Here is a 21562-nt window from a genome sequence, read left to right as displayed (position 1 = left end):
TCTCAACGACTTGTGTTGTGAACACATGCGAGTGCGCACACACACACACACACACACACACACACACACACATCGTGTTAAACACGTCTTTGAGTTGGCTGGTTCTCACGACTCCTGAACTGCTGGCGGAGAATACTGCTTTGTGCGTGTGGGTGTGAGAGGGCACGCATACTCACTGCCTGTGCCAGGCCTTCTTCCTAAAGCGGGTTATACCTAATAGCTTCTTCCCGCCTCCTCCCTCACCACTCTGGCTAGAGGACATCCATATATGTCAGCATTCTCAAAGTTTTCCCAAGACAAAGCCCTGGTTCAGTTGGCAAGGCCAAAGAGGACAGTAGTGAATAACAGGATAATTTAAATCAACTGAGCCTCGGCCAATGGATTTCGCACATTGCCTAATCAGGCTCAATTGAATAAAAATGACCGAAACTGCAATTCCTTGAAAACAAAAGTCTTAAGCTGAAAAACGAAACCCTGCTTAACTTTTATGTTGATTGCCTCTGTAACTGTAGGACTGTTCATCAAACCAACTATTACAACTTATGATCCAGCTTTTAATCCAATCCTCCACATTACCAAGACTTGACTTGTGAAGGCTTGATTGAATGTGGTCCTGAGTCACTCAAAGCATATTTAGCTCTGTGGCTTTAGCTTCAGCGAGCAGTAACAGGTGCCACGGTCACACAATAGCTGCAACAGACCCGATGAGGATGAGAAATCAATTTACAAAGGTGTCCCAAATTTTTTGGGCACCTCCCCTACCAGCTCTCCCCGCAATTTATCTTGAGCAACCCATTGTCTTTTTCTTTTCCTCTGAAGACTTGTCGAATTTCTCCACAGAGTAGTCGAGACATCTGCCAGGATCCTCACACTTTCGTATGCAAATTAATGTGATAGGGCATGAGAGCCGCCAGTCAGCTGTTTCAGCTGCTTTCCCTGTGATCGTGTTGTGTGTGGCAATAATATAGGCAACATTATTGTTTAGCATTTTTTTCTGCTCTTGTTTATAAAGCGGTTTATAGTCGGTTATTTTACTGTGAGTGCATGTTTGTCCACAGTGTTAAATCAACACAGAGTGTTACAGTTAACACTGGTTCAGTGTCTATACAGGTCCACACTTTTCAGTGTTAAATTAACGCACTGCTTAGTGTAAAGCCTTATTCACATATTTCCCAGAGCCTTTTTTGTAAATTCATTACCACCAATGACTGTATTTGTTAGTGACTGCAATGGTTGTTGCACTCACCCATGTTCATGTTATCTTTAAAGTTAAATTACTTGTAACACAAAGATCCCTTTTTTGTCTGTCCATAACACTTTATTCCAAACTTATCTTTTATTTTTATTGGCCAGTCTGAGATATGGCTTTTTCTTTGCAACTCTGCCTAGAAGGCCAGCATCCCGAAGTCGCTTCTTCACTGTTAATGTTGAGACTGGTGTTTTGCGGGTACTATTTAATGAAGCTGCCAGTTGAGGACTTGTGAGGCGTCTGTTTCTCAAACTAGACACTCTAATGTACTTGTCCTCTTGCTCAGTTGTGCACTGGGGCCTCCCACTCCTCTTTCTACTCTGGTTAGAGCCAGCTTGTGCTGTTCTGTGAACGCATGGAATAGCCTTCATTTCTCAGAACAAGAACAGACTGATGAGTTTCAGAAGAAAGGTCTTTGTTTCTGGCCATTTTGAGCCTGTAATCGAACCCACAAATGCTGATGCTCCAGATACTCAATTAGTCTAAAGGCCAGTTTTATTGCTTCTTTAATCAGCACCACAAGTTTTCAGCTGTGCTAACATAAGGGTTTTCCAATGATCAATTAGTCTTTTAAAATGATCGACTTGGATTAGCTAACACAACGTGCCATTGGAACACAGGAGTGATGGTTGCTGATAATGGGCCTCTGTACCCCTATGTAGATATTCCACAAATAAAATCAGCCGTTTCCAGCTACAAAAGTCATTTACAACATTAATAATGTCTACACTGTATTTCTGATCAATTTGATGTTATTTTAAAATGGACAGGGACTTTTCTAAGTGACCCCAAACATTTGAACGATAGTGAATATATTTTTTTTGGGGGGGGGGGGGTCACTTAGAAATGTCCTTGTCCTTGAAAGAAAAACACGTTTTTTTGTCCATTAAAATAACATAAATCACCTTTGTAAATTGATTCCTCATCGGGTCTGTTGTCGCAGTGTATCTTTTTTTTTTTACTGGGGGGGGGGGGGGGGGGGGGGGGAATTCAGCCTGCAGGATGCCAGTTGGTGAACCCTGTCATAAGGCCTTATTTTAAGGGCTTAGTTTTACTCTAATATAGTGGTCTGAAACTCATGGTTTACAGACAAAATCAGGGCAGCAAGTCACATTACACGGGCTTGTAAAGTGATGGAAATCCAGCCGGAGTGGGGCTATCCAACGTTTGGATTTTTTTATTCAGAATGACTGCTAAGATTGGGAAGACTAAGATACCTAAAGCTATAAACTGGAACAACCATTTCAGATACGGGTGCAATAAGCACAAATAACAGATTATTAGTTTCTAAAAAATATGTGGTATGTATATTTGAGTAGCATAACATGAATTGAATTAATCAAAAACACACATATTGAAACAAACAATTAAAAAATCTACCTCCAATAGAGCATGCTGGGAAATTTGATAACAATTGGTGTGGTTTTGGTTTAACACTGGTTATTATCACCAACACACTGAGAATTATCACCAACAAATTCATTTACATCAATGACTGTTAATTTAACACTTACAGAGTTCATTTAACACCTCAATCAACACTAGAAATGTGACACTGAAAAATCAACACTAGGTAACACTGTGCAATTTCCTGTGTCAGTGTGTCATCCCTCAGACAAAATCGATATGAATTCGCATTCACAATGGATAATAATTAATTAATTATATGCACACACATATCAGACTACATCCTCCATATTATTTGCCACATGTGGGCTACTGAATGCGGATCACAGTGCCCTTGCAAATCCAATGGGAGGACTGATGCTGTAGCTAGCCCTACCATTTGATGTGAGATTCAGCCAGCTTCTACAATATTAATATGAACAGCAAGGGTTCCGTAGACCTAAATAAACAAAGAGCTTAGCCTACATATTTTATTTGGACGATATGCCAATTGTGCTGTCACCACCACATTAGAAAGAGTAATGCAACATCTTTCCTCTCCTCAATGACAGTCGCATTCACTTCAATACGTGAGGAGTGCAGTGAATATAGGAGGCATATTTGTTTGAATCCTTGGCAAGGCGCAGATCATTTCAGAAATAAAATATTCAGACCATGCCTAATTATTCCGAAATTACCGTTTCCAATTAAGTTCATGATTTTATATCTGTGAATAATATTCAAAAGCTAAGCATGCGATTCTCATTAATTGACTTATTTCACAATGGTTAACTAGATATGTAAATTGTAGCATAGGTCCTACATATGAAAATGAGCAATTGGTCTCACCTTAGCATTTTATCAACCACAAGAATGCCTCTCCCCCTGTACACATACTTAGCTGCCACAGGAAAAAACAGGCAATTCGAGCGCTCAGTCTTGAAAGATAATATGACTATATATATGAAAAATTAATAATACAATATTTAACTTAGCAAAAAGCGACGTCTCTTCATAGAGGTTTAGTTTTGATTTCTTCAGCCGCCGTTCTTCTGTCCTCTGTGCTTCGCCCGCGGCTGACTGAATAGCTTTATCATCGCCACTGGTAACCCGAGCACAGCGCTTGCCTTGAGCTCGCGCTTCTCTGAGCTCGTACCCTCCTCCAAGTAAACATACAGAGAGCACCTGGCGCTGACCAGAGCTGCGAGTCCTGTCAACTGATTTCAAACGCGAGATTGGTCGTGCGGCAGTGTATGTCATCACAGCCTGGTGCCCAACTAGACGACCTCACCATCTGCTCGAGTTCTGCTGTGATGGGAACAAAAGAAACTCGCTGTGGGAAACTGGAAGCAAGGGTGAGGTTGGCGTGGCAAGGGATGAAAGGGTTACATTTTTTACAAGTTCCAGTGTTTGTCAGAAAGTGTCCAATGTAAGGTGAAGTGAGTCAATGACCTCTAAAATTAACTAATCTTGCATGAATACAAAAACCTAGCCTACACTGAATCTACATAATGACCTTGGAAAAGGTTTTTTGGCATATAGCTCAGTATCGGGCAACTGGTTTTGAGTTATGTTGAGGTGTACAGTAAAACTAGGGTGTGGCAATATTTTGATGTCAAATTATAGGCCTAATTCCATTCTGTCTGGATGTGTGATGTCTTGGTAATCTGTGACTAAAACATCACTACACAGCTATGATATATAACCTTACCAGCACACAATATAGAGAACATGCACATGTGTGCCACACACACACACACAGTAAAATTAAATGTATGTTCTCTCTCCACCTGTCAACAATCTCTCCTCTCTTTCTGCTTCCTTCCTTCCTTCTTCTCCTAGGATAGCTTTGAAGTGACAGTGCTTCATCACATTCTGTTTCATCTCTTAAAGCTGCCTGCTTCCACCTGAGCTGATGCATTGAGCCTGAAGGACCTTGTGGGATCATTCTTGTGGGATCATTCTTGTGCTTGAGACAGACATGATAGGATGAGTGCAGCTTTTCTCCTGTTTGTTGATATTGTACTGGCATGTTAGGTTGCACTGTTGAGTGGTAAAGGGTCACAGACTTCGGTGGAGAAATCACATGAAGTCAGAACTTCCTGACATCATGTGTGAGAACATAAATCTGATAGACCATTTCAGCGATTGTCAGCGATTGTCACACTTTTTCCGGTCATTGATTCAATGTCTTGAGCCCTCATACTAACTTTTATTCACATTGAACATCATCGTCAAATCAAAATGTTATTTGTCACATGCACCAAATACAAATACGACCTTATAGTGATGTGCTTCCTTACAAGCCCTTAAACAACAATGCAGTTAAGAAAATACAAAAACAAAGTAACAAAAGTAACAAATAATTATTTGAATCAATATTTCGCTTTCTCTAGCGTTTGCAATGTATGATCAACAAATGGATCCATACGAGACAACTTCAGAAAGGAAGAGCAAGAGCGGTGGTTTTCACATCCCTATTTAAGCGCCCACACCAACAGAAATCCAATTTTTTGAGCTGAAAGACAATTGCCAGAGCTTACCCATCATGTTGTATAACGATGTATGTCAATAGGTCATCATTTTAGTCAAAGTATGATGTATTTGCTCTTGAAGAGAGAAATCTGAAGTGGGACATTCGTGGAAATCCGTGTCAATGCCCTGTCTTTTCCTATGAGATGACGTGCAAATTCTTTTCAGCCTATGTTTCATTTCAGGGCTAGGTTTTATTTGATTGTTACCAGTTACCACCCACCTGTATGACGTTGTTTATTAATCAGAAACAGCTGCAATGTTCTTCCTCTTCACAACTGAACTGAACCAAACAGCCTTGTGTCCACTTGGTCGCCTGAGCAATGGAGCAAATACAAATAGGGGGTCCAAATGTTTTTCACTTATTGTTGAGCTAGTCTGTATAAAAAATATATACAGTATACCTGACTATTTTATAAATGGTATAAATGCGTGATATGATTGAATTTTGCAAACCCCACTCCCCTAGTTGCCCCAAGATGAATGGTTTTGACCACTAAAGTTTTTCTTCGCTACACTCTTGGCTCCACTGCTTTGATTGGTGCAGCACATGTATCCTATAATGACAAGACACAGTGGCGTCATCAGGCCTGAACTTTCAAGGCTTCAAACTCAGATGTTTTTGTTTTCTAACATTTTGATGGTCTATAAAAAATGTATTATAATAATGAAAAAAATATACACAAAAACAAATGTGTTTTATATACACTACCGGTCAAAAGTTATAGAACACCTACTCATTCAAGGGTTTTTCTTTATTTTTACTATTTTCTACATTGTAGAATAATAGTGAAGGCATCACATTTATGAAATAACACATATGGAATCATGTAGTAACCAAAAACGTGTAAAACAAATCTAAATACATTTTATATTTGAGATTCTTCAAATAGCCACCCTTTGCCTTGATGACAGCTTTGCACATTCTTAGCATTCTCTCAACCAGCTTCATGAGGTAGTCACCTGGAATGCATTTCAATTAACAGATGTGCCCTGTTTAAAGTTAATTTGTGTAGTTTCTTTCCTTCTTAATGTGTTTCAGCCAATCAGTTGGGTTGTGACAACAGAATATAGCCCTATAAATCCATATTAAGGCAAGAACAGCTAAAATAAGCAAAGAGAAATGACAGTCCATCATTACTTTCAGAATCACCACAAAAAACAATATACAATACATACAGTTGAAGTCGGAAGTTTACATACACTTAGGTTAGAGTCATTACAACTCGTTTTTCAACCACTCCACAAATTTCTTAAAAACAAACTATAGTTTTGGCAAGTCGGTTAGGACATCTACTTTGTGCATGACACAAGTCATTTTTCCAACAATTGTTTACAGACAGATTATTTCACTTATAATTCACTATATCACAATTCCAGTGGGTCAGAAGTTTACATACACTAAGTTGACTGTGCCTTTAAAAATTCCATAAAATTATGTCATGGCTTTAGAAGCTTCTGATAGGCTAATTGACATCATTTGAGTCAATTGGAGTTGTACCTGTGGATGTATTTCAAGGCCTACCTTCAAACTCGGTGCCTCTTTGCTTGACATCATGGGAAAATCAAAAGGAATCAGCCAAGACCTCAGAAGAAAATGGTAGACCTCCACAAGTCTGGTTTATCCTTGGGAGCAATTTCCAAATGCCTGAAGATACCACATTCATCTGTACAAACAATAGTATGCAAGTATAAACACCATGGGACCACGCGGCCATCATACCGCTCAGGAACGAGACGTGTTCTATCTCCTAGAGATGAACGTACTTTTGTGTGAAAAGTGCAAATCAAACCCAGAACAACAGCAAAGGACCTTGTGAAGATGCTGGAGGAAACAGGTACAAAAGTATCTATATCCACAGTAAAACGAGTCCTATATCGACATAACCTGAAAGGCCGCTCAGCAAGGAAGAAGCCACTTCTCCAAAACCGGCATAAAAAAAGCCAGACTACGGTTTGCAACTGCACACGGGGACAAAGATTGTACTTTATGGAGAAATGTCCTTTGGTCTGATGAAACAAAAGTAGAACTGTTGACCATCATTATGTTTGAAGGAAAAAGGGGGAAGCTTGCAAGCTGAAGACACCATCCAAACCGTGAAGCACGGGGTGGCAGCATCATGTTGTGGGGGGACTTTGCTGCAGGAGGGACTGGTGCACCTCACAAAATAGATGGCATCATGAGGGAGGAAAATTATGTGGATATATTGAAGCAACACCTTAATACATCAGTCAGGAAGTTAAAGCTTGGTCGCAAATGGGACTTCCAAATGAACAATGACCCCAAGCATACTTCCAAAGTTGTGACAAAATGGCTTAAGGACAACAAAGTCAAAGTATTGGAGTGGCCATCACAAAGCCCTGACCTCAAGCCTCAATGTGGGAGCTTGTGGAAGGCTATCCGAAACGTTTGACCCAAGTTAAACAATTTAAAGGCAATGCTACCAAATACTAATTGAGTGTATGTAAACTTCTGACCCACTGGGAATGTAATGAAAGAAATAAAATCTGAAATAAATCATTCTCCATACTATTATTCTGACATATTATTCTGACATGTATAAATTAATTTATCAGTAATCACATAACAATACAATATTTGTTTAGTTTAAATGTGTGTTTGTTTGTGAATGTGTAAGAGATAGGCTATATGAAGGAGATAACTGAGCCATTTGGTTCATTGGGCTGACCCCCAGTCTTCTCTTGAAATATGGAGGGATGTTGATATTTTGGCAATGTGAAGATAAGAATTCCAGAGTATGGTACCTCTATATCTGATAGTGAATTGACTGTGAGGTGCGGAAGTAGGGAGGGTGAAGATTCGCCCAGTGTCTTGTGTTATATAGATGGATTTCAGAATTAAGAGTCAATTGAAGGGTTTAGGTAAACTGTCTGGGAGGTATGAGCATTTGTAGATGAAAGTGCATAATTGGCGTACATTAATGTCATAAATAGACAAGATATTGAGTTTCTTAAGCAAAGGTGCAGATGGAGCCAGGTAATTAGAGGAGGTGGCTAGTCTTGCAAATCTATTTTGTATGATGAGTATTTTGTGTAGGTAGAAGACATACAGTGCTATGAGGCTTGAAATGTATCTCAGGTTCATCCTGGTTCCATTAATCATCCTTGATATGTTTATACAACTTGGAGCCTACCTGTGATAAAATCAATTGATTTGACATGATTTGGAAAGGCACACCCTGTTTATATTTGTATTTGTGTTTATTATGGAACCCATTAGCTGCTTCCAAGGCAGTTCCTGGGGTCTAGCAAAATTAAGGCAGTTTATACCATTTTAAAAACATTAAAATACATTCACAGATTTCACAACACACTGTGTGCCCTCAGGACCCTACTCCACAACTACCACATATCTACGGTACAAAATCCATGTTGTGTGTGTATAGTGCGTATGTTATCGTGTGTGTATACATGTGTCTGTGCCATTGTTTGTGTTGCTTCACAGTCCCCGCTGTTCCATAAGGTGTTTTTTATCTGTTTTTTAAATCAAATTTTACTGCTTGCATCAGTTACTTGATGTGGAATAGAGTTCCATGTAGTCATGGCTCTATGTAGTACTGTGCACAGTCTGTTCTGGACTTAGGGAATGTGAAGAGACCTCTTGTGGCATGTCCTGTGGGGTATGCATGGGTGTCCGGTGCATTCAACATGTCAATACCACTCATAAATAAAAGTAGTGATGAAGTCAATCTCTCCTTCACTTTGAGTCAGGAGAAATTGACATACATATTATTAATATTAGCTCTCTGTGTACATCCAAGGGCCAGCCGTGCTGCCCTGTTATGAACCAATTGCTATTTTTTGTGGCACCTGACCACATGACTGAATAGTAGTCCAGGTTAGAGGTTGACTGATTAATCGGAATGGCCGATTAATTAGGGCCGATTTCACGTTTTCATAACAATCGGTAATCGGCATTTTTACCAATGTGTACCTAACCATAAACATCAACGCCTTTCTTAAAATCAATACACAAGTATATATTTTTAAACCTGCATATTTAGTTAATATTGCCTGCTAACATGAATTTCTTTTAACTAAGGAAATTGTTTCACTTCTCTTGCGTTCTGTGCAACAGAGTCAGGGTATATGCAGCAGTTTGTGTCATGTTGTCTTGTCTCTGTCCTTTCCCTTCACCCTGTCTCCCTCTGCTGGTCGTTGTTATGTTACCTTTTCTCCCCCTCTTTTCCCCAGCTGTGCCTTGTCTCCTCCTAATTACCCATTCACCCCGTTCCCCACCTGTTCCCTTTTTTCCCTCTGATTAGGTCCCTATATCTGTCTCTGTTTCTGCTCCTGTCCTTGTCGGATTCTTGTTTGTTTGTTTATGTGTCTCATGCCTGAACCAGACTATCATCGTGTGTGCTGCAACCTTGTCCTGTCCTGTCGGAATCTACCTGTCCATCTGAGCCCACGTATGTTCGTCATTAAAGTACTCTGTTTGTTAATTCGCTTTTGGGTCCTCATTCACGCACCATAACAGAAGAATCCGACCAAGAATGGACCCAGCGACTTCGGATCCTCTCCACTCAGCCGTCGAGATCCAGGGAGCGATGCTAGGCAGACACAAGCAGGAATTGTCTGCTGCTCGACATGCCGTTGAGACCCTGGCCACCCAAGTCTCCAACCTCACAGAACAGGTTCACCATCTCCGCCTCGATCCACCGGCCACTTCCAGGGCTTTCGAATCTCCGGAGCCCAGAATCAATAACCCGCCGTGTTACTCTGGGGAGCCCACTGAATGCCGCTCGTTCCTCACCCAGTGTGATATTGTGTTTTCTCTCCAGCCCAACACTTACTCCAGGAGCACTGCTCGTGTCGCCTACGTCATATCTCTCCTTATTGGACGGGCTCGTGAGTGGGGCACGGCAATCTGGGAGGCAAGGGCTGAGTGTATTAACCAGTATCAAGACTTTAAGGAGGAGATGATACGGGTTTTTGATCGATCTGTTTTTGGGGAGGAGGCTTCCAGGGCCCTGTCTTCCCTATGTCAAGGCAATCGATCCATAACAGACTACTCTATTGAGTTTCGCACTCTTGCTGTCTCCAGTGGCTGGAACGAGCCGGCCTTGCTCGCTCGTCTTCTGGAGGGTTTCCGCGCAGAGGTAAAGGATGAGATTCTCTCCCGGGAGGTTCCTTCCAGCGTGGATTCCTTGATTGAACTCGCTATTCGCATTGAGCGACGGGTTGATCTTCGTCACCGAGCTCGTGGAAAGGAGCTCGCGCTCTCCGTCGCCTCCCTCTCCGCATCACTACCATCTTCCTCTGCCGGCTCGGGTGCTGAGCCCATGCAGCTGGGAGGTATCCGCATCTCGACTAAGGAGAGGGAACGGAGAATCACCAACCGCCTCTGTCTCTATTGCGGTTCCGCTGGTCATTTTGCCACTTCATGTCCAGTAAAAGGCCAGAGCTCGTCAGTAAGCGGAGGGCTACTGGTGAGCGCTACTACTCCTGTCTCTCCTTCAAGATCCTGCACTACCTTGTCGGTCCATCTACGCTGGACCGGTTCGTCAGCTTCCTGCAGTGCCTTAATAGACTCTGGGGCGGAGGGCTGTTTTATGGACGAGACCTGGGCTCGGGAACATGACATTCCTCTCAGACAGTTAAAGGAGCCCACGGCCTTGTTCGCCCTGGATGGTAGTCCTCTCCCCAGGATTCAGCGTGAGACGCTACCTTTAACCCTCACTGTTTCTGGTAATCATAGTGAAACCATTTCTTTTTTAATTTTTCGTTCACCTTTTACACCTGTTGTTTTGGGCCATCCCTGGCTAGTTTGTCATAATCCTTCCATTAATTGGTCTAGTAATTCTATCCTCTCCTGGAACGTCTCTTGTCATGTGAAATGTTTAATGTCTGCTATCCCTCCTGTTTCCTCTGTCTCTTCTTCACAGGAGGAGCCTGGTGATTTGACAGGGGTGCCGGAGGAATATCACGATCTGCGCACGGTGTTCAGTCGGTCCAGGGCCACCTCTCTTCCTCCACACCGGTCGTATGATTGTAGTATTGATCTCCTTCCGGGAACCACCCCCCCCCGGGGTAGACTATACTCTCTGTCGGCTCCCGAACGTAAGGCTCTCGAAGATTATTTGTCTGTAGCTCTTGACGCCGGTACCATAGTCCCCTCCTCCTCTCCCGCCGGAGCGGGGTTTTTTTTTTGTCAAGAAGAAGGACGGGTCTCTGCGCCCCTGCATAGATTATCGAGGGCTGAATGACATAACAGTGAAGAATCGTTATCCGCTTCCTCTTATGTCTTCAGCCTTCGAGATCCTGCAGGGAGCCAGGTTTTTCACTAAGTTGGACCTTCGTAACGCTTACCATCTCGTGCGCTGATCGATGATTTCCTCCGTTGCCGCCAGGCTTCCTCCTCGAGTGCGCCAGGAGGCGCTCGGTGAGTGGGGGGGTACTGTCATGTTGTCTTGTCTCTGTCCTTTCCCTTCACCCTGTCTCCCTCTGCTGGTCGTTGTTATGTTACCTTTTCTCCCCCTCTTTTCCCCAGCTGTGCCTTGTCTCCTCCTAATTACCCATTCACCCCGTTCCCCACCTGTTCCCTTTTTTCCCTCTGATTAGGTCCCTATATCTGTCTCTGTTTCTGCTCCTGTCCTTGTCGGATTCTTGTTTGTTTGTTTATGTGTCTCATGCCTGAACCAGACTATCATCGTGTGTGCTGCAACCTTGTCCTGTCCTGTCGGAATCTACCTGTCCATCTGAGCCCACGTATGTTCGTCATTAAAGTACTCTGTTTGTTAATTCGCTTTTGGGTCCTCATTCACGCACCATAACAGTTTGGGCCGCCTGGCTCATTGCGAACTTTGTGAAGACTATTTGTTCCTAACAAAGACAGCCAACTTCGCCAATGGGGGATGATTTAACAAAAGCGCATTTGCGAAAAAATCACAATAATTTCACAAATGTACCTAACCATAAACATCAATGCCTTTCTTAAAATCAATACACAGAAGTATATCATTTTTTAAACCTGAATATTTAGTTAAAATAATCCAGGTTAACAGGCAATATTAAACTAGGGAAATTGTGTCACTTCTCTTGCGTTCATTGCACACAGAGTCAGGGTATATGCAATAGTTTGGGCCACCTGGCTCATTGAGAACTAATTTGCCAGAATTTTATGTAATTATGACATAACATTGAAGGTTGTGCAATGTAACAGGAATATTTAGACTTATGGATGCCTCCCGTTAGATAAAATACAGAATGGTTCCGTATTTCACTGAAATAATAAATTATTTGTATTCGAAATGATAGTTTCCGGATATGACCATATTAATGACCTAAGGCTTGTATTTCTGTGTGTTATTATGTTATAATTAAGTCTATGATTTGATATTTGATAGAGCAGTCTGACTGAGCGGTGGTAGACGGCAGCAGGCTCGTAAGCATTCATTCAAACAGCACTTTCCTGTATTTGCCAGCAGCTGCTTCAAGCATTGAGCTGTTTATGACTTCAAGCCTATCAACTCCCGAGATTAGGCTGGTGTAACCGATGTGAAATGGCTAGCTAGTTAGCGGGGTGTGCGCTAATAGCGTTTCAATCAGTGACGTCACTCGCTCTGAGACCTTGAAGTAGTTGTTCCCCTTGCTCTGCAAGGGCCACGGATTTTGTGGAGCGATGGGTAACGATGCTTCGAGGGTGGCTGTGGTCGATGTGTTCCTGGTTCGAGCTCAGGTAGGGACGAGGAGAGGGACGGAAGCTATACTGTTACACTGGCAATACTAAAGTGCCTATAAGAACATCCAATAGTCAAAGGTATATGAAATACAAATGGTATAGAGAGAAACAGTCCTATAATTCCTATAACTACAACCTAAAACTTCTTACCTGGGAATATTGAAGCCTCATGTTTCAACTTTCATATGTTCTCATGTTCTGAGCAAATAACTTAAATGTTAGCTTTTTTACATGGCACATATTGCACTTTTACTTTCTTCTCCAACACTTTGTTTTTGAATTATTTAAAACAAATTGAACACGTTTCATTATTTATTTGAGGCTAAATTGATTTTATTGATATATTATATTAAGTTAAAATTAAGTGTTCATTCAGTATTATTGTAATTGTCATTATTACAAATAAAAAAAATAAAAAAATTGTCTGATTAATTTTGGTCCTCCAATAATCGGTATCGGCGTTGAAAAATCCTAATCTTTCGACCTCTAATCCAGGGGCAACAAAAATGGGCCTGTATGACCTGCCTTGTTGATAGTGCTGTTAAGAAGGTAGATCAGCGCTTTATTAAGGACATACTTCTCCCCATCTTAGCTTCTGTTGTATCAATATGTTTTGACGATGACAGTTTAGAATCCAGGGTAACTCTAAGTAGTTTAGTCACCTCAACTTTCTCAATTTCCACATGATTTATTACAATATTTAGTTGAGGTTTAGGGTTTAGTGAATGATTTGTCCCAAACACAATGCTTTTAGTTTTAGACTAACAGTTTTAGTTTTAGACTAGCTTTTATTTTTTAGGACTAACTTATTCCTTGCCACCCACTCTGAAACTAACTGCAGCTCTCTGTTAAGTGTTGCAGTCATTTCAGTCGCTGTATTAGCTGACATGTATAATGTTGAGTCATCCGCATACATAGACACTGGCTTTCCTCAAAGCCAGTGGCAATTCATTAGTAAAGATTGAAAAAAGTAATGGGCCTAGACAGCTGCCTTAGGGAATTCCTTATTCTACCTGGATTGTGTTGGAGAGGCTTCCATTAAAGCACACTGTTCTGTTAGACAGGTAACTCTTTAGCCACAGTATAGCAGGGAGTGTAAAGCCATAACATATCAGTTTTGACAGCAACAGACTAGGATCGATAATGTCAAAAGCCGCACTGAAGTCTAACAAACAGCCCCCATAATCGTTTTACCGTACACTTTTTATATATATATATATATATAAGGTCCACAGTTGACAGTGCATGTCAGAGCAAAAACCAGGCAATAAGGTCGAAGGAATTGGCCGTAGAGCTCCGAGACAGGATTCTGTTGAGGCACAGATCTGGGGAAGGGTACCAAAAAAATCTGCAGCATTGAAGGTCCTCAAGAACACAGTGGCCTCCATAATTTTTTAATGGAAGAAGTTTGGAACCACCAAAACTCTTCCTAGAGCTGGACACCAGGCCGAACTGAGCAATTGGAGGAGAAGGCTTTTGGTCAGGGAGGTAACCAAGAACATGATGGTCACTGACAGAACCCAATAATTCCTCTGTGGAGATTGGAGAACCTTCCAGAAGGACAACCATCTCTGCAGCACTCCACCAGTCAGGCCTTTATGGTAGAGTGGCCAGACGGAAGCCACTCCTCAGTAAACGGAACATGAAAGTTTGCCAAAAGGCACCTAAAGACTCTCAGACCATGAAAAACATGGTTAAAACCAATATTGAACTATTTGGCCTTAATGCCAAGTGTCATGTCTAGAAACCTGGCACCATCCCTACACTGAAGCATGGTGGTGGCAGCATCATGCAGTAGACTTGTCAGGATCGAGGGAAAGGTGAACAGAGCAAAGTACAGAGAGATCCTTGATGAAAACCTGCTCCAAAGCGCTCAGACTGGGGTGAAGGTTCACCTTCCAACAGGACAACGACCCTAAGCACACAGCCAAGACATTACAGGAGTCGCTTCGGGACAAGTCTCTGAATGTCCTTGAGTGGCCCAGACAGAGCCCGGACATGAACCTGATCAAACTTCTCTGGAGAGACCTGAAAATAGCTGTGCAACAACGCTCCCCATCCATCATGACAAGGCTTGAGAGGATCTTCAGAGAGGAATGGGAGAAACTCCCCAAATAAAGGTGTAGCCAAGCTTGTAGCGTCATTCCCAAGAAGAATGTAATCGCTGCCAAAGGTGTTTCAACAAAGTACTGAGTAAAGGGTCTGAATACTTATGTAAATGTAATATTTCCGTTTTTTTATAAATACAAATATGTTTTTCTAAAAACATACATTTATAAAACCTGTTTTTGCTTTGGCATTATGGGGTATTGTGTGCAGATTGATGATTTTGATAATTTTAGAATAAGGCTGTAACGAAAAAGTCAAGGGGTTTGAATACTTTTTCGTTACAGCCTTATTCTAAAATTATCAAAATCATCAATCTGCACACAATACCCCATAATGCCAAAGCAAAAACAGGTTTTATAAATGTAAGTTTTTTTTTTTTTTTTTGTAAGTATTCAGACCCTTTACTCAGTACTTTGTTGAAACACCTTTGGCAGCGATTACATTGAATGCTCTGTATGTACCGCACAGACAATATTACAGTAAATGAGATATTGGTAAATTTAGCTATAGTATTGAGTTCGGAAGCAAGCCCGATGATCTAAACCAATAATCTTTCTGATGACACCAACGGATTTCATAACTTTGCTGCAGACAAATACCAAAAGATAATTTGGGGGTGGAATTTTCCTTTAACAAGTCACATTATAAGTTGCATGGATTCACTCTGTGTGCAATAATAGTATTTAACATTATTTTTGAATCACTACCTCATCTCTCTTACCATCACACATACAATTATATGTAAGGTCCCTCAGTCATACGATGAATATCAAACACAGATTCAACCACAAAGACCAGGAAGGTTTTCCAATGTCTCACAAAGGGCCCCTATTGGTAAATGGGTAAGAAAAAGCAGACATTGAATATCTCTTTGAGCATGGTGAAGTTATTAATTACACTTTGGATGGTGTATCATCATTAGGAACATGTTAACATCTTGGACATGTTCTGTTATAATCTCCACCCGGCACAGCCAGAAGAGGACTGGCCACCCGTCATAGCCTGGTTCCTCTCTAGGTTTCTTCCTAGGTTTTGGCCTTTCTAGGGAGTTTTTCCTAGCCACTGTGCTTCTACACCTGCATTGCTTGCTGTTTAGAGTTTTAGGCTGGGTTTCTGTACAGCACTTTGAGATATCAGCTGATGTAAGAAGGGCTATATAAATACATTTGATTTGATTTGTTTCGATACACCCAGTTACTACAGCGATACAGGCGTCCTTCTTACGAAAGTTTTGATCAACAACATTGTAGGTACTCCACAATACTAACCTAATTGATACAGTGAAAAGAAATAAGCCTGTACAGAATAAAACATATTACTACAAGGCATTAAAGTAATACTGCAAAAAAATGTGGCAAAACTATTCACTTTATGTCCTGAATACAAATTGTTATGTTTGGGGCTAATCCAATACAACACATTACTGAGTACCACTCTCCATATTTCCAAGCATAGTGGTGACTGCATCATGTTATGGGTATGCTTGTAATCGGTAAGAACTGGGGAGTTTAAAAAAAAGGAACATAATAGAGCTAAGCACAGGCAAAATCCTAGAGAAAAACCCAGTTCAGTCTGCTTTCCACCAGACACTGGGAGATTAATTCACCTTTCAGCAGGACCGTACTCTTAAACACAAGGCCAAATCTACGCTGGTGTTGCTTACCAAGAAAACAGTGAATGAATCCTGAGTGGCCGAGTTACAGTTTTGACATAAATCTGCTTGAAAATCTATGTCAAGGCTTGTAAATGGTTGTTTAGCAATGATCAACAACCAATTTGACAGAGCTTGAAGAATTTTGAAAAGTATCGTACAATACAGGTCTCTTAGAGACTTACCCAGAAAGACTCACAGCTGTAATTGTTGACAAAAGTTATTATTTTTGTTGATACAATTTTGAAGCTTAAAAGCTTTAAATATTTCTTCACGAAGCAATTCAAATAGCTCTGATGCCTTTCCTTGCATTTATTATAGCAATGTTTTTGTTATGATGGAGTCAGCAGAATTGACCATATATCAGGCTGACCCTAGTTGACTAATGCACGTCCGGTGAAGGACATATTGACTGAAATATAAACATATCACTCCCACTCTCTCCAGTTTGGTAAACATTGAGAGCGTTCTGAGTGGATTCAGCAGTCACTCAGTGATTGCTGACCTCTCGACCTATAAGGTCAAACAAACCAATCATAATTTCACCCCATTATCCTACGCTATATGTGAGTGTGTTGTGTGTGTGTGTGTGTGTGTGTGTGTGTGTGTGTGTGTGTGTGTGTGTGTGTGTGTGTGTGTGTGTGTGTGTGTGTGTGTGTGTGTGTGTGTGTGTGTGTGTGTGTGTGTTTATGTGCTACCAGGAAAGGCGTTGTGGCATTTCGTGTGGTTATTAGATTTCAGATCACAGAGCTGCAGCTCCACATATCCCTCTGGGAACACCATGCACAGATAAACATGCACCCCTCGCTCTCCTCCTTTTCCAATTTCACCGTCTCTCTCTCTCTCTCTCTCTCTCTCTCCATCCCTCCCATCCATCTCTATTCATTCTGTTGAAGGGAGAGACAGCATGTAATTAGCAGCGAGTCTGTTTTCAGTGAAGGATGAATAAAATATGAGTAAGGGATGATTAGATGACTGTTCAAATGAATGAAAAGGATCCAGAAAGAAGCCAGGAAGGAGATCTTATGTGACTCTATTATGCAGATATGATACAGTATGACCATACTACTTACTGTATGTAGTCTGTTGGAAGGCTGAATAGGGTTGTGGCCTACAGATATTTTGATGCACAAACATTGTCATGTTATTTCATCCGGACTAAATGGAGAGTAAACTCTTTTGCACAAAGAGCAGCCGGTATGAGGCGGGTGCTATAGGGACACTGTGGCCATTGGGTACTTGGATAAGATCATTCATTTAATCAGTCTAATTGGGTCATGTCATGAGTCAGATAAAGAATAGATCCCCAAAACAGCACAAGACTAAAAACACACACAAACACATTAGAATACTCTGTTCAGCCCAACCACAGTCTACTTGGACTGGACAGTTCATTGTGGTTAGGTTATAGCACTTGTTATCGTAAAATTATCTGTAATTGTAAGATCTGATATTTTTCTCAAAAGTCATCATAAAATGCAACAGCATTACTCCACCTCTAATGGAGACAGGAATCTGAACATGGAAATGTGGTTCTGAGAAACTTAAATCAGTGTGACAATCTGCACACATGCTGTGTGATTCTGGGCCTTAATGGAAATGGATATAAACGTTTTTTGATTGCACTCCTTATCTTATCTGATCGAATTAGCTAATTGGAGACAGCTTGGTGGTGTCGTCAGCTGCAACTGTAGCAGATGCCTCCTCCTACCAACATGTTTAGCACATTGCCACCTTGTTGTGACATACTGTCATACTGTCAGGAAAAATAGCTGACGACAGTTGACTGATGTCGCTGCAAACACACACACGTCTCTGTCATCATAGTGAGATGTAGTTAGCAGTGTTAAGGGAAGCTACACTGAAAATATAGTTTACCAAGCTGCCAAGTACGTCACACTAGAAGAGTTTTAAGCTACATGAAATCTCTCTTAGTGTGACAGGGTATTGTCTCAGTATGTGAACTGTGTGTAAACTGTGTCAGAGAGAGCTATTTTAGTACTATTGATGTGTGTGTGACATAGAGAGCTATTTTAGTGTTATTGATGTATGTATGTATGCCTGAAAGTGTGCGTACGTGTGTGTGTTGATCCTGTGTTGAATGACAGTATCAGAGTGAGCGTCAGTGTGAGCTGTCCCAGTGGTATTGATGTTAATGGCCGTTTAAGTGAGGTCCTCACTGCCGTTCCACCAGTCACTACGTATTAGGCTTCAAATTAGACCCTTCCAGTCTCCAACCAATCTAAGCCACTTAACAAGAAAATCAACAGATCCCTTTATAATTGCTCCTGAGCAAAGCAATTTACCAAGGACTCTTGGGGTTTGATTTTCATTTGCGTTTGTCAAACACGCGCCTCGGTTCATTTGTTTTAGTCCAAAAACTAATTGAAATAGTTTTCTAGAAGTCAAACGCTCAAGCATATTTAGCCGAATTGGCTGTCTGTGGCTGTTTGCTTGATGTGAAATAAATTGATTAAATGATGTTAAAAAAGTGGAAGTTAAGGAATCTGGTATAGGGCCATTATTTGAATGGCAAATTAGAATAATAGCAGCCATTTGCAAATTACACCGTTCCCAATATTTATCCAGGCTAAGTGGCTGCAGGGAAATGTGTAAAGCCTTCATTTTTTTTCAATTTATCCTCAATAAACAGAGCATAAATATTTAATTGACAAGTGGGAACAGTAGCTTTCTAGAACACTACTATTTGTGAAGGAGGGGAAACAAACTGTGACTCCATATGTAATGTAATAGAATTACATCCTGTGACACATTTTGGAAAACAGTTTTATTGGGCTTCAAACTGACGTTACTCATGTCGAGCAGTTTACTTGGCATAACATAGCCTACTGCCTAATCCAAGCATATGTGTGCACCGTGTACTCTTGCTGATGTCAATGCAAACCAAGTTTGACCAGAGGCACGTACCACGACTGAAGACAATTGCAGTTCCATTTAAGTTGAAATGTCAGTGAGGAATCAAATCAAAATCAAATCAAATTTGATTTGTCACATACACATGGTTAGCAGATGTTAATGCGAGTGTAGTGAAATGCTTGTGCTTCTAGTTCCGACAATGCAGTAATAACCAACGAGTAATCTAACCTAACAATTTCACAACAACTACATTATACACACAAGTGTAAAGGGATGAATAATATGTACATAAAGATATATGAATGAGTGATGGTACAGAACGGCATAGGCAAGATGCAGTAGATGGTATCGAGTACAGTATATACATATGAGATGAGTAATGTAGGGTATGTAAACATATAAAAGTGGCATTGCTTAAAGTGGCTAGTGATACATGTATTACATCAATTTTTCCAATATCAAAGTGGCTGGAGTTGAGTCAGTATGTTGGCAGCAACCACTCAATGTTAGTGGTGGCTGTTTAACAGTCTGATGGCCTAGAGATAGAAGCTGTTTTTCAGTCTCTCGGTCCCTGCTTTGATGCACCTGTACTGACCTTGCCTTCTGGATGATAGCGGGGTGAACAGGCAGCGGCTCGGGTGGTTGTTGTTCTTGATGATCTTTATGACCTTCCTGTGACATCGGGTGGTGTAGGTGTCTTGGAGGGCAGGTAGTTTGCCCTCTGTGATGCGTTGTGTAGACCTCACTACCCTCTGGAGAGCCTTACGGTTGTGGGCGGAGCAGTTGCCGTACCAGGTGGTGATACAGCCCGACAGGGTGCTCTCGATTGTGCATCTGTAAATCTGTAAAAGTTTGAGTGCTTTTGGCGACAAGCCAAATTTCTTCAGCCTCCTGAGGTTGAAGAGGCGCTGCTGCACCTTCTTCACCACGCTGTCTGTGTGGGTGGACCAATTTAGTTTGTCCGTGATGTGTACAATGTGTGGAGAGGTAATGGAGTTATGTTGGAGACATGTTGTGATATTTTCTCCAGAGGACCTTTAGCCATGCAGAAATGGGCCATGTTAATTAGGGCTAGGCCCCTTTTTTCTCCACTTCCTGCCTGAATGACGCGCCCAAAGTAAACTGCCTGTAGCTCAGGCCCTGAAGCCATGATATGCATATAATTGGTACCATTGGAAAGAAAACACTTTGAAGAAATGTTAAAATAATGTAGGAGAATATTACACAATAGATATGGTTGGAGAAAATCCAAAGAAAAAACAACCAGAATTGTTTTTTTTTGAGAGACCATCCTCTTAGAAAGGCAAGTAAAAGATCATATTGAAAAGCTCCCTGGATGCAATTCCTATGGCTTGCAAAGGCTGTCAGCAGTCTATGTTCAAAGTTTCAGGCTTGTAACTTCAAAAACGAATAAGAAATAACAGTTTTAGTAGAAGGACATAGTCTTGGAAATTCCTGTTTCCTATTGAACATACTTCTTTCCGAAAGAAATATTACAGTTTGATTACATTTTAGGGTATCTGAGGAATAAATAGAAACGTATTTTGAGTTTAGGGGTAGTTTAGGGGTAGATTGTCAGATTCCTTTCTCTGCAAATTGAACGAGTGGATTACTCAAATCGATGGCGCCAACTAAACACACTTTTTGGGATATAAAGAAGGATTTTATCTACCAAAACAACACTACATGTTATAGCTGGGACCCTTTGGATGACAAATCAGAGGAACATTTTCAAAGAGTAAGTGAATATTTCATCATTATCTGTGAATGTATGAAACCTGTGTCGGTGGAAAAATATTTTGATGTGGGGCGCCGTCCTCAAACAATCGCACTACAGCACTCTGCAGAGTAAGGAGACAGTCGGATCCAGCTCTGTCTGCCCTTGGCCTAGCTGTCCACTGAATGCAGGTGGTGAGCACATTTGTCAGGCCATAGGGCATTACCCTTTATTCGTAGTGCCCGGTGCTGGTGCTGAAGGCAGTCTTCCATTCATCCCCCTCTCTGATGCGCACCAGGTTGTAGGCACTGTGTAAATCTAATTTAGTAAAGTACT

At 41.3% G+C, this 21562-nt stretch overlaps 1 protein-coding gene across 8 annotated transcripts in view; it reads right to left on the bottom strand.

The window, feature by feature from the left end:
- Positions 1–3623, bottom strand: part of LOC100136832 (leucine rich repeat neuronal 1) — a 34430-nt gene extending 30807 nt beyond the window's left edge. For 5 of the 8 annotated variants that reach the window (XM_021567417.2, XM_021567416.2, XM_021567415.2 and 2 more), the window contains exon 1: positions 3485–3623. The gene's annotated coding sequence lies outside the window, so the exon portion shown is untranslated. The remainder of the gene's footprint in view (positions 1–3484) is intronic. The other 3 variants (XM_036947891.1, XM_036947892.1, XM_021567418.2) reach the window with 2 other exon arrangements.
- Between the last annotated feature and the right edge of the window lie 17939 nt (positions 3624–21562).

Source organism: Oncorhynchus mykiss, chromosome 17 (genome assembly GCF_013265735.2).
Source record: "Oncorhynchus mykiss isolate Arlee chromosome 17, USDA_OmykA_1.1, whole genome shotgun sequence".
Lineage (NCBI taxonomy): Eukaryota > Metazoa > Chordata > Actinopteri > Salmoniformes > Salmonidae > Oncorhynchus > Oncorhynchus mykiss.
The sequence above is the reverse complement of the archived record's forward strand: the minus strand, read 5'-3'. Positions and strand labels throughout refer to the sequence as shown.